This window comes from Mytilus trossulus, chromosome 3 (assembly GCF_036588685.1).
Source record: "Mytilus trossulus isolate FHL-02 chromosome 3, PNRI_Mtr1.1.1.hap1, whole genome shotgun sequence".
NCBI lineage: Eukaryota > Metazoa > Mollusca > Bivalvia > Mytilida > Mytilidae > Mytilus > Mytilus trossulus.
The window spans coordinates 22,146,785-22,158,390 of record NC_086375.1 but is presented as its reverse complement, the minus strand read 5'-3'; positions in this window follow the sequence as shown (position 1 = coordinate 22,158,390).

Genomic DNA, 11,606 nt, shown 5'->3' with positions numbered 1-11,606 from the left:
ACTGTTATATAAACAAAAAACTTCATATGTAACTTACAAATTCTTCAACAGATCAATGAACAATTATCAAAAACAACACATATTTCTGAATATAATATGAAATGTATAACGATTTTAAAAATAGGTTCATTTTTTTTTACAATTTTTTTGAAATGACTGTCCAAGTTTTGAAAAGGAAATGACTTTTGTTGTGTGTTAAACGTTCAGTTGGAAATTCAAAGTACACTACTAAATCAAAAGCAAAATGACAGGTGTATAGACCAAAAATCGTGTCATTGTACAGACAAACATAAACATGAACTTGACCAACTAAAACATGACCATAGTAGTGGCCAACAAAACATGACCATAGTAGTGACCATCCAAAATCATGATGAGGTATAAACTTCAAAAACAAGGTGTCCAGACTAATGAAACATGAAAGGTGTAAGACCAATAAAACATGATGAGTGTGCAGACCATTAAACATGATGGGTATACATATCTACAAAACATGAATGGTGTAAGAACCAATAAAACATGATGAGTGTGCAGACCATTAAACATGATGGGTATACATATCTACAAAACACGAATGGTGTAAGAACCAATAAAACATGATGAGTGTGCAGACCATTAAACATGATGGGTATACATATCTACAAAACACGAATGGTGTAAGAACCAATAAAACATGATGAGGGTGCAGACCATTAAACATGATGGGTATACATATTTACAAAACATGAATGGTGTAAGAACCAATAAAACATGATGAGTGTGCAGACCATTAAACATGATGGGTATACATATCTACAAAACACGAATGGTGTAGGAACCAATAAAACATGATGAGTGCAGACCATTAAACATGATGAGTATACATATTTACAAAACATGAATGGTGTAAGAACCAATAAAACATGATGAGTGCAGACCATTAAACATGATGAGTATACATATTTACAAAACATGAATGGTGTAAGAACCAATAAAACATGATGAGTTAGCAGACCATTAAACATGATGGGTATACATATTTACAAAACATGAATGGTGTAAGAACCAATAAAACATGATGAGGGTGCAGACCATTAAACATGATGGGTATACATATTTACAAAACATGAATGGTGTACAGACCAATAAAACATGATGAGTGCAGACCATTAAACATGATGAGTTTACATATTTACAAAACACGAATGGTTTAAGAACCAATAAAACATGATGAGTGTGCAGACCATTAAACATGATGGGTATACATATTTACAAAACACGAATGGTGTACAGACCAATAAAACATGATGAGTGCAGACCATTAAACATGAGTATACATATCTACAAAACACGAATGGTGTAAGAACCAATAAAACATGATGAGTGTGCAGACCATTAAACATGATGGGTATACATATCTACAAAACACGAATGGTGTAGGAACCAATAAAACATGATGAGTGTGCAGACCATTAAACATGATGGGTATACATATCTACAAAACACGAATGGTGTAAGAACCAATAAAACATGATGAGTGTGCAGACCATTAAACATGATGGGTATACATATTTACAAAACATGAATGGTGTAAGAACCAATAAAACATGATGAGTGCAGACCATTAAACATGATGGGTATACATATTTACAAAACATGAATGGTGTAAGAACCAATAAAACATGATGAGTGCAGACCATTAAACATGATGAGTATACATATTTACAAAACATGAATGGTGTAAGAACCAATAAAACATGATGAGTGCAGACCATTAAACATGATGAGTATACATATTTACAAAACATGAATGGTGTAAGAACCAATAAAACATGATGAGTGCAGACCATTAAACATGATGGGTATACATATTTACAAAACATGAATGGTGTAAGAACCAATAAAACATGATGAGTGCAGAATATTAAACATGATGAGTATACATATTTACAAAACACGAATGGTGTAAGAACCAATAAAACATGATGAGTGTGCAGACCATTAAACATGATGGGTATACATATTTACAAAACATGAATGGTGTACAGACCAATAAAACATGATGAGTGCAGACCATTAAACATGATGAGTTTACATATTTACAAAACACGAATGGTTTAAGAACCAATAAAACATGATGAGTGTGCAGACCATTAAACATGATGGGTATACATATTTACAAAACACGAATGGTGTACAGACCAATAAAACATGATGAGTGCAGACCATTAAACATGATGAGTATACATATCTACAAAACACGAATGGTGTAAGAACCAATAAAACATGATGAGTGTGCAGACATTAAACATGATGGGTATACATATCTACAAAACACGAATGGTGTAGGAACCAATAAAACATGATGAGTGTGCAGACCATTAAACATGATGGGTATACATATTTACAAAACACGAATGGTGTACAGACCAATAAAACATGATGAGTGCAGACCATTAAACATGATGAGTATACATATTTACAAAACACGAATGGTGTAAGAACCAATAAAACATGATGAGGGTGCAGACCATTAAACATGATGGGTATACATATCTACAAAACACGAATGGTGTACAGACCAATAAAACATGATGAGGGTGCAGACCATTAAACATGATGAGTATACATATCTACAAAACACGAATGGTGTAAGAACCAATAAAACATGATGAGTTAGCAGACCATTACACATGATGGGTATACATATCTACAAAACACGAATGGTGTAAGAACCAATAAAACATGATGAGTGTGCAGACCATTAAACATGATGGGTATACATTTTACAAAACACGAATGGTGTACAGACCAATAAAACATGATGAGTGTGCAGACCATTAAACATCATGTTTTAATGGTCTGTACAAACCTACAGAACATGATGGGTGTAAAGACCTTCAAAACATGGAAGAGGAACAGACCTACAAAACATGATGGGTGTAAAGACCTACACAATATGATAGGTGTACAGACCTATAAAACATGATGGATGACCAGACCAATAAAACATGATGGGTGTACAGACCATTAAGACCTGATGGGTGTACGACCAGACCAATAAAACATGATGGGTGTACAGACCAATAAGACATGATAGGTGTACAGACCATTAAGACATGATGGGTGTACAGACCACTAAGACATGATGGGTGTATAGACCGTTAAGACATGATTGGTGTACAGACCATTAAAACATGATGGGTGTACAGACCAAAATAACATGATGGGTGTACAGACCATTAAGACATGATGGGTGTACAGACCATTAAACGTGATGGGTGTACAGACCAAAATAACATGATTGGTGTACAGACCATTAAGACATGATGGGTGTATACACCATTAAAACATGATGGGTGTACAGACCAAAATAACATGATGGGTGTACAGACCAAAATAACATGATAGGTGTACGGACCAATAAAACATGATGGGTAGACAGACCATTAAACAATGATGGGTGTACAGATCAATAAAACAATGGATGAACGAACCTACAAAACATGATGGGTATACAGACCAATAAAACATGATGGTTGTTCAGACCTATTAGAAGAGGGACGAAAGATACCAAAGGGACAGCCAAACTCATAAATCTAAAACAAACAAACATGGCTAAAAATGAAAAAGACAATACAGAAAAACTATAATACACATGACACAACATAGAAAACTAAAGAATAAACAACACGAACCCCCACCAAAAGCTAGGGGTGATCTCAGGTGCTTCGGAAGGGTAAGCAGATCCTGCTCCACATGTGGCACCCGTCGTGTTGCTTATGTTATTACAAATCCGGTATATAGTCTTATTCGGTAGGTCACATGACCTGATGGGCGAACAGACCATTAAAACATAATGGGTGTACAGAACATTAAAACATAATGAGTGTATAGACCATTAAAACATAATGGGGTTACAGACCTACAAAACATGATGAATGTATAGGTCAATAAAACATGATGGGTGTTCAAACCAATAATACATGATGGGTGTACAGACCTACAAAAAATGATGGTATATTGACCTACAAAACATGATGGATGTACAGACTTACAAAACATGATGGATGTACATACTTTCAAAACATTATGGTTGTACAGACGTACAAAACATGATAAGTATACAGACTAATAAAACATGATTGGTGTACAGACGAATAAATATGATAGACATACACGATTTCCTAAATTACTTTTGCTGTACAAACCACTTAACAAGGTGTCAACACATATTTTATCAGAAAAGGAAGGGGACTTTCAGATGTACAGTGATTCGATAGCAATCAACTTCAACCCTTATGAATGCGTTTTTTTGTTGGTCAAAACTACATCCCACTTATTTGCTGTATATTGTAGTTGTATATGAGAATAGAAAAAATACTTTACATTGATTGATATTTCGGTTTAGGGTATTAATCTTCGATATGCCTGTATTATAAACTCTCGAAATTGATTTAAGTTAACAAATTATCACACGAAAATTGAAAAAGCTTGAGAAAAAAAAAACAACAACAAAATTCACATCTAGAGCTTAGATAAATTTAACCGGGCTTAACCGATATGTAGAAAGGAGGGACGAAAGATACCAGAGGGTAAGACAAACTCATAAACCGAAAATAAACTGACAACGCCGTGACTAAAAAGAAAGAGACAAACAGACAAATAATAGTACACAAGACAATACATAGAAAACTTAAGACTAAGCAACACGAACTCTACCAAAAACTGGGGTGATCTCAGATCCTGCTCCACATGTGGCACCCGTCGTGTTGCTCATGTTATAATAAATCCGGTAAAATCAAACGCTATACTATATAAACCAACAGAACAAATGACAAACATGCTTCTTATGGGAAGATTGTCAACACTAATTTGTTACAAGGTAATGAAACGAGTAGAAAGTAATCATCATATGTGTGGTTGTGTGAGAAATATGTAATCTTTCAGATAATAACAAGAACCAACTGTTAGTAAACAGGTAGAGCACATAGACTGGAAATAAAATACGCCATACACAGGCTATTGATTCCAGTATTTGTAGGAGTCCCAGTAGAAAACTGAACTTAATCTTCCAAACATAACTCGAATACCGGAACTTAGTTCCAATCCAACATTTATAAAGTTAACATTGAAATAGATTAAATGGTTTCCTTGCAGGTGCTGAAGAAGTAATACCTACCAGAACTGACCAGTGGATGACTAAATGACCAGTCAAGGCTTATTCAAATTAATCGGACAGTTGTTACAAAAAATATGGTCACTTTTTTTCCTATATAACGGACACTATCAGCTGACTGAAAATTCTACCACTAAGTGTTGCGTATGATAATTGAAAACAATGGTTCTGATAGAATTAAAATATTTTTTTCGGGGAGTTGTTTTTAAATTGTAATGTATGTATATATATTGTGGTAAGTGGTAAGGCATTCCATTTTACGAACGATTTGTGACAGTAAGAAGTATTCCATTATTATGTCTGTGCTGTTTGTTTATGTTTAAATTTCTTTTTAGGAATCCAATATTTAAATTCGATGTTTGTAAGATGTTACTCGCACATCATTCTTTCAATTTAGCAATGATGTCATAAAAATTCGAGTACGATTATCGTATTCAAACTCAGTATCGGGTAAACCAACCATAATACTGAATAAGTTGTTTTAAGCACAGAAAAAAAACCCAGAATGGCTGTTGGTTAATTGCGGTCCTGAATGTATTGGACACAATCTTTTCAATGATGAGACTATGTCTTCTGTTGTAATTTCTGAATGTTTAGAATAGCTTCATTCTCCGCGATTTTCGATAATGCTACCATATCTGGAGGAATTAAAATGGATCCACATATATTCAGTATGATCTCTTCCAACGTTCATGTACAATAGTTATCGAAGGTACCAGGATTATAATTTAGTACGCCAGACGCGCGTTTCGTCTACATAAGACTCATCAGTGACGCTCATATCAAACTGTGAACTGCTTTGTATTTTTTTATCATCCTATTTATCATGAGATTTCCTTATCCTTCCTTAGTCCCTCTTTCTTTCTTTTGATTTTCAGGTATATTAAAATACATACTCTAGGCACGGTGTAAAAAAACACCATCAAAGATAAACTAACCAAGCTTATAATATGGTATGCTAAGAGCATTTTTTATCAACATAAGACTCGTAAATCAAATCAATTAGAAAGCCAAATCGGGATATTAAAGGTGAAGTGCAGCTGGATAAAATTTTATTAGACGTAGATAAAAACATCCCAAAACACATGCAATTCAAGTCTCAACTTTGAATTTTACGCACCATTTATGATTTCTTTCCTTCGTCAATTTAAAGAAACAATTGAATGATAAGGCAGACTTTGTTGCATAGAAAAAAGTGTTGGTCCTCTGTTAACTAATTTGCTACTTTGATCATGTAAGACTGACTTCACTCAGGAACTGCGCTGAAGAAATGAAGAGAAAACGATCATTTTCCTTGAATTTCACTCTTAGTTAAATAGTCGCTAAATAGTCATACGTTTGGTTAATATGTTGAACGCATTTATCCCATCGAACTGGAAAAATAAACACCACGAACGCAGTTAAGTCTGCCTCATATCTTGGCTTCTATTTGAAATTGATATTGAAGGTCGATGGTGAACTAAATTTATAACAAAAAAGACAATTTCAGCTTTCTTATTATAATTGTTTCCTTTTTCTGTGTAGTAGAATATAGTATATATATCCATTTGATACGATATAACAGATTTGCTTGATAGAGAGTTGACAAGAAAGATATTTAACCAAGGGTTCCTTATGCTAAAGTTTATTTCGTCCCTTTGAAAGGTTTACGAAAGCCATCCTGATTTAGTCAGTTAATCAACCAGTATGAAGTACATGTATATAAATATCACAGACTGAGTTGACCATGAAATTATGCTATAAAAAGAGGGGTATAACAAATGTACTTCCGAACGCACCAAACGAACAAATTGACAAAGCCACGACAAAAGATCAACAAAACAAAACACAAATATAAAATACAAAATTGAACATCACGAACACCATAAAAACCCAAACGGTCGCAGCAACGATCCAGTCCACTTGTCCTTGGTTATGACTTATTAGTAACCGTGTACTTGTCATTTGCAAAACAGAGGATGTTAATATAGGATCTGTTTGTTTTTCTTTCGGAGCACTTGCTATAATCATCTGTTTTTGTTTGGCGCGTGTTACTCAGTCTTTAGTTATGTAGAGTTTTATAGACTATTTGTCCATTCGAGGGTTTTCTTTCTAGACTATTCACCTAACAATCAAAGTATCCCCTTGGTATATTCTGCCATTTTTGTCTGATTTCTGGCTCATTTGGTTGGTACCGATACAGGTTTCAAGAAGGTTTCAGTCTTTTTCTAAATTCTCATTAAGTTTTTTTTTGTAATAGTAGCTTTGGTTTAGTGATATAATATTCAATTTTATATGGTGTTGTAGACAATCATGTAAACTGTAAGATTCCTTTTAAACTATAAAACCAACTTCTGAACCTGTTTTTTTTTTCTGTCTTTAATATGGTCTTTGTTTGAATTGTCAAATTTACTTTTGTATTTTTATAAAATGATTCTATTTCGAGCTTGTTTAAATACTTGAAATGAGATGTGTTTTCACTTTTTGTCACGAGACTTCATTTAGTTGATCTGTCTTAAGACATTTTGAGAAAATTGCTTCGGAAGACGGAACTTTATAACGAGTTGTTTTCATTTTTTCTTCAATAGAGAAACAATAATATGTTCTTTTTGATGTAGAGTCAACATATTTCTAAAGTAGTTATACATTTCTCGACGTGGTGTAAACAATTAGAAGAATGATAAAGTTCTTCTCTTAAATCGTAGCGATTCTTTATATCTTTTATTATATTCTCTCCTTTCGTATATAAAACGTCTTTACTTCTTGTGAAAGGAGAGACGTTATTAATCGTAAAACTATTAAAGTTTCTGTAATCAACACATGTTCTTATTTTCTTATTAATTGAATTTCGAAAATAAGTCTTAACGCTAATATCGAATCATCCTGACTATATAAGGGATCCTTTTACATTGGATGGCCAAAGAAGGATAGAATTATTATGGGAACGGTTAACGTTTGTTTGTCGACGCTTTCCTTATATGGTTCATTGATATTAAAAGATAAATAAATGGTATACTAGTATTTATGACAGGTCTGTTTATCACAACTATCACTTAATGGGTAAATGGTGATATACGGTTCCAAGCGGAAATCGAATACAATAAGTCGAGTAAAAACAGATAACACCATTGCAACAAAACATAGAAAAGAAAAGTATTCAACAAAACACTAATTAAAAAATGAGTCTCAACACCTACAAACCTACTAAAAATCATAAATGCATCATTCTATTTTAGCAATGTTCTTTGTTAGTATCAGTATAGCTTTACTAAAGTTAATGACTATTTAAACTATCTTAACCTAAGTTTTTTTTTATGGGGAGCAAAATGAAAATCAGTGGGAAGAAATGCAAAATAAAAGGAAATAGCAACAGCGGTAATCTATCAGGAAAAATCAGATGATATTGATTTTATGATAATTAATTCGATGGTTTATGTTTACTAATTTTAACTTGGATCATTCTAATTTTCAAAGCAATTCGTGTTGTTAAAAGGCTTTGGGTATGGACATTGCATTATTGATTTGTGTGAAGACTGTATAAGAATAAAATCTGATCAAACAGATAAAAACGGATTTCAGGATTTTCATGAATATTATCTACCAACTTATTGTTACAATCCCTTTAAAGTATATAGTCTGTAAAAGCAAATTGACTTATGCGATCAGTAACTATCCTAATAATTTTCTCACATAATGTTGTAAAACCTTTAGTTCTTCAATCAAGTATGTAACTGCACGGAAGGTTATAGAATATATTTTAGAGTCAGCTGTTGAAAAAGAAAAAGGTTCAATAAAATCCGCAGTACAATGCAGTACTTTGACTGACACTAAAATTACCACTTAGTACATTTATTCACAAGCAACAATGTAAATAGGTGCAATTTCTTCGTTGACTATATTCCGTGTTAAATAGGGTTGATGGAGTAAACCTGTTTTTATAGCTAGATAAACTTCTCACTTGTATGAAAGACGCATCAAATTATATTATATTGACAATGATGTGTGAAAAAAAAACAAACAGACATTACGGGTAGAAATGTAAAAATTAATGGTACAGTAGTATACATTGTGTTAAAATCTTAATCACTATAAAACAAACAAATTTGTGACAAAAAAAACCCGCAAAAAGACACTTAAGCAAAAGCAGAATAACACAATGACGGGATGTATAAGTACAGATCCATGTCATGTGTATCAAAGAAACACAAAAAGGCATTTAGATAAAGAAAATTAGCAAAAATGAAAAACAAGAAGACAAAAATTAAGATAGAACAATAACACAATGACGGGATATATAGTACAGAACCACATCCTATGTATCGAAGAAACACTAAAAGGCATAAAGACAAATCACATTAGCAAAAATGAAAGACAGGAATACAAAGATTATAAGGACAATAACAAAATGAGGGGTAAATAAATACCGAGTCACGTCTAATGGATATAACCAAAAACAGACTAAACAGTAAAATAAAGACACATTAAAGAATAATATAACACGTTATTCAGACAATAATCAACATTAGAATCCAGAATCTATTCTTCAAGATCATCGTGTATTATTTGTGAAGTTAATATCGAAATTTTATCAACAAGGTCTTGCAACCTTCCGATAAACTTTTTTTTTTTAAATGACAAGACGTTCTTTGACATACTCCTGGTTCATCAACTTTCTGCTAAGAGACTGGTGACGTTTTACAAAGTCTGAGTAGGAGCTGCAAGCTCTTAAATACCGAATATGTTGGAAAATAGTAATAGATAAAAACAATACTTCCATTACTAAAATATTAATTGATATACCTCAAACTGATTTAGGATAAAAACATTATGAGAAGCCGAAGAAAAAAATGTGAAATGAAAAAATTAGACTCACTAAAAAGGCAGCAGTCAGGACCAAATGGGGTGAATAAAAGATATCAATTTATCTGACCTTCTTTACAATAGGTCACAAGCACACTGTGTCACTAATAATAGTCCCAGGATTATAATCTAATACGCCAGACGCGTGTTTCGTCTACATAAGACTAATATGATTTGTTATGCATTAGAATATTGACAGTTTAAAAATATTGACAATAAAATCGAAGTTGGTATCCATAAAAATAATATTTAAAGATCTTTTAATAAATCTTGAATTGATATCCTTTATTAAATTTATCTAAAGTGCTTATCAGTTAATATGAACCGTTTTCCAATATGCAAGCTTAATAAACAATATTACAACCACTATTGCCTCCAAGGTGCCTTGGGTTTATAGCTATATGGAGATCTTTTTATATGTTTTATGCAGACATGTCTTACTTTTCAAATTTTATTTTAAATAATGCAAAACCATTGGTTATAAAGGAAACTTTATCAAGAAGTCTATTGGCGATGTTGGTCATGACGATAAACCACCCAGTGGTAGATCCGGGGAGGGAGGTCCGGGGGTTGGATCCCCCTTTTTGTTTTGGGCCGAGCAATGCATTTAGATTGGGACATATAGTTGGACCCCCCCTTATCCTGTGTTTGGAACCACCTCCTTTCTAAAATGACTGGATCCGCCCCTGAAACCTATAGTAGGATGTTGATAAGTGAAAACAGCGTTGATGGACATTGGTTTGGTTGTTTCAGAAGACGTTTTTATTTTATGTTGAAGATGGTGACTGGTGCCATACTATACAGTAAGGAACGAGAAATCGTGTCCGGTTTTTGTTTTAAAGTCAGTTCCCTAGGGTAAATATCTGCAGCATAGTTCTTTGCTATTAAAAAAAAATGGTATATTTGTTTTCTTTTAATTATTCTGTACATAAATCAGGTCTTTTGTGTTCTCTTTGTCATCTCTGAGTCTTTTGTAACTTACTATACTGTATGCATTTTGCTCACTATTGACGACCGTACCCTGGTATATTGGTGTTTACTTCTGTATTATTAGGTCTCTGGTGGAGAGTTGTCTGATAAGCAATCATAACACATCTACTTCTGTTTAACTTTATAAGACGAACTACTAGTACCTTAATTGAGTTTGGTCATAAACTGTTAAATTCAAGACAAAGAAATAATTTCAACTTTCCAATTGTGAAATTTCCAATGCTATGTTGCGAAATTCAAGCATCGCCGGCATATAGAATAATTATCTCCAAGTTGAAACAATATTACAGAGCTTGTATTTCCTATCAGGATTTCATTGGTAGAGGGTTACAAGGAAGCTATTACGCCAATAGTTTCAAGTGATGAAGATGGAATGTACCCTTCGAAAATTTTACAGACGTTATGTTTCACAGTAACGACAGATATGTTTTGATCGTCGTAAAAAGTAAACTAACAAAGAACACCGAACTGTGAGGAAAATTTAAAACGGGAAATCCATAATCAAATGGCAAAATCAAAAGCCCAAAAAATCAAACGAATCGATAAAAACTGTCAGATTTCTTTTTTAGGACAAACATTTTCTTATGCAGAAAAAGATGTATAGCTATAGCGAGTCACT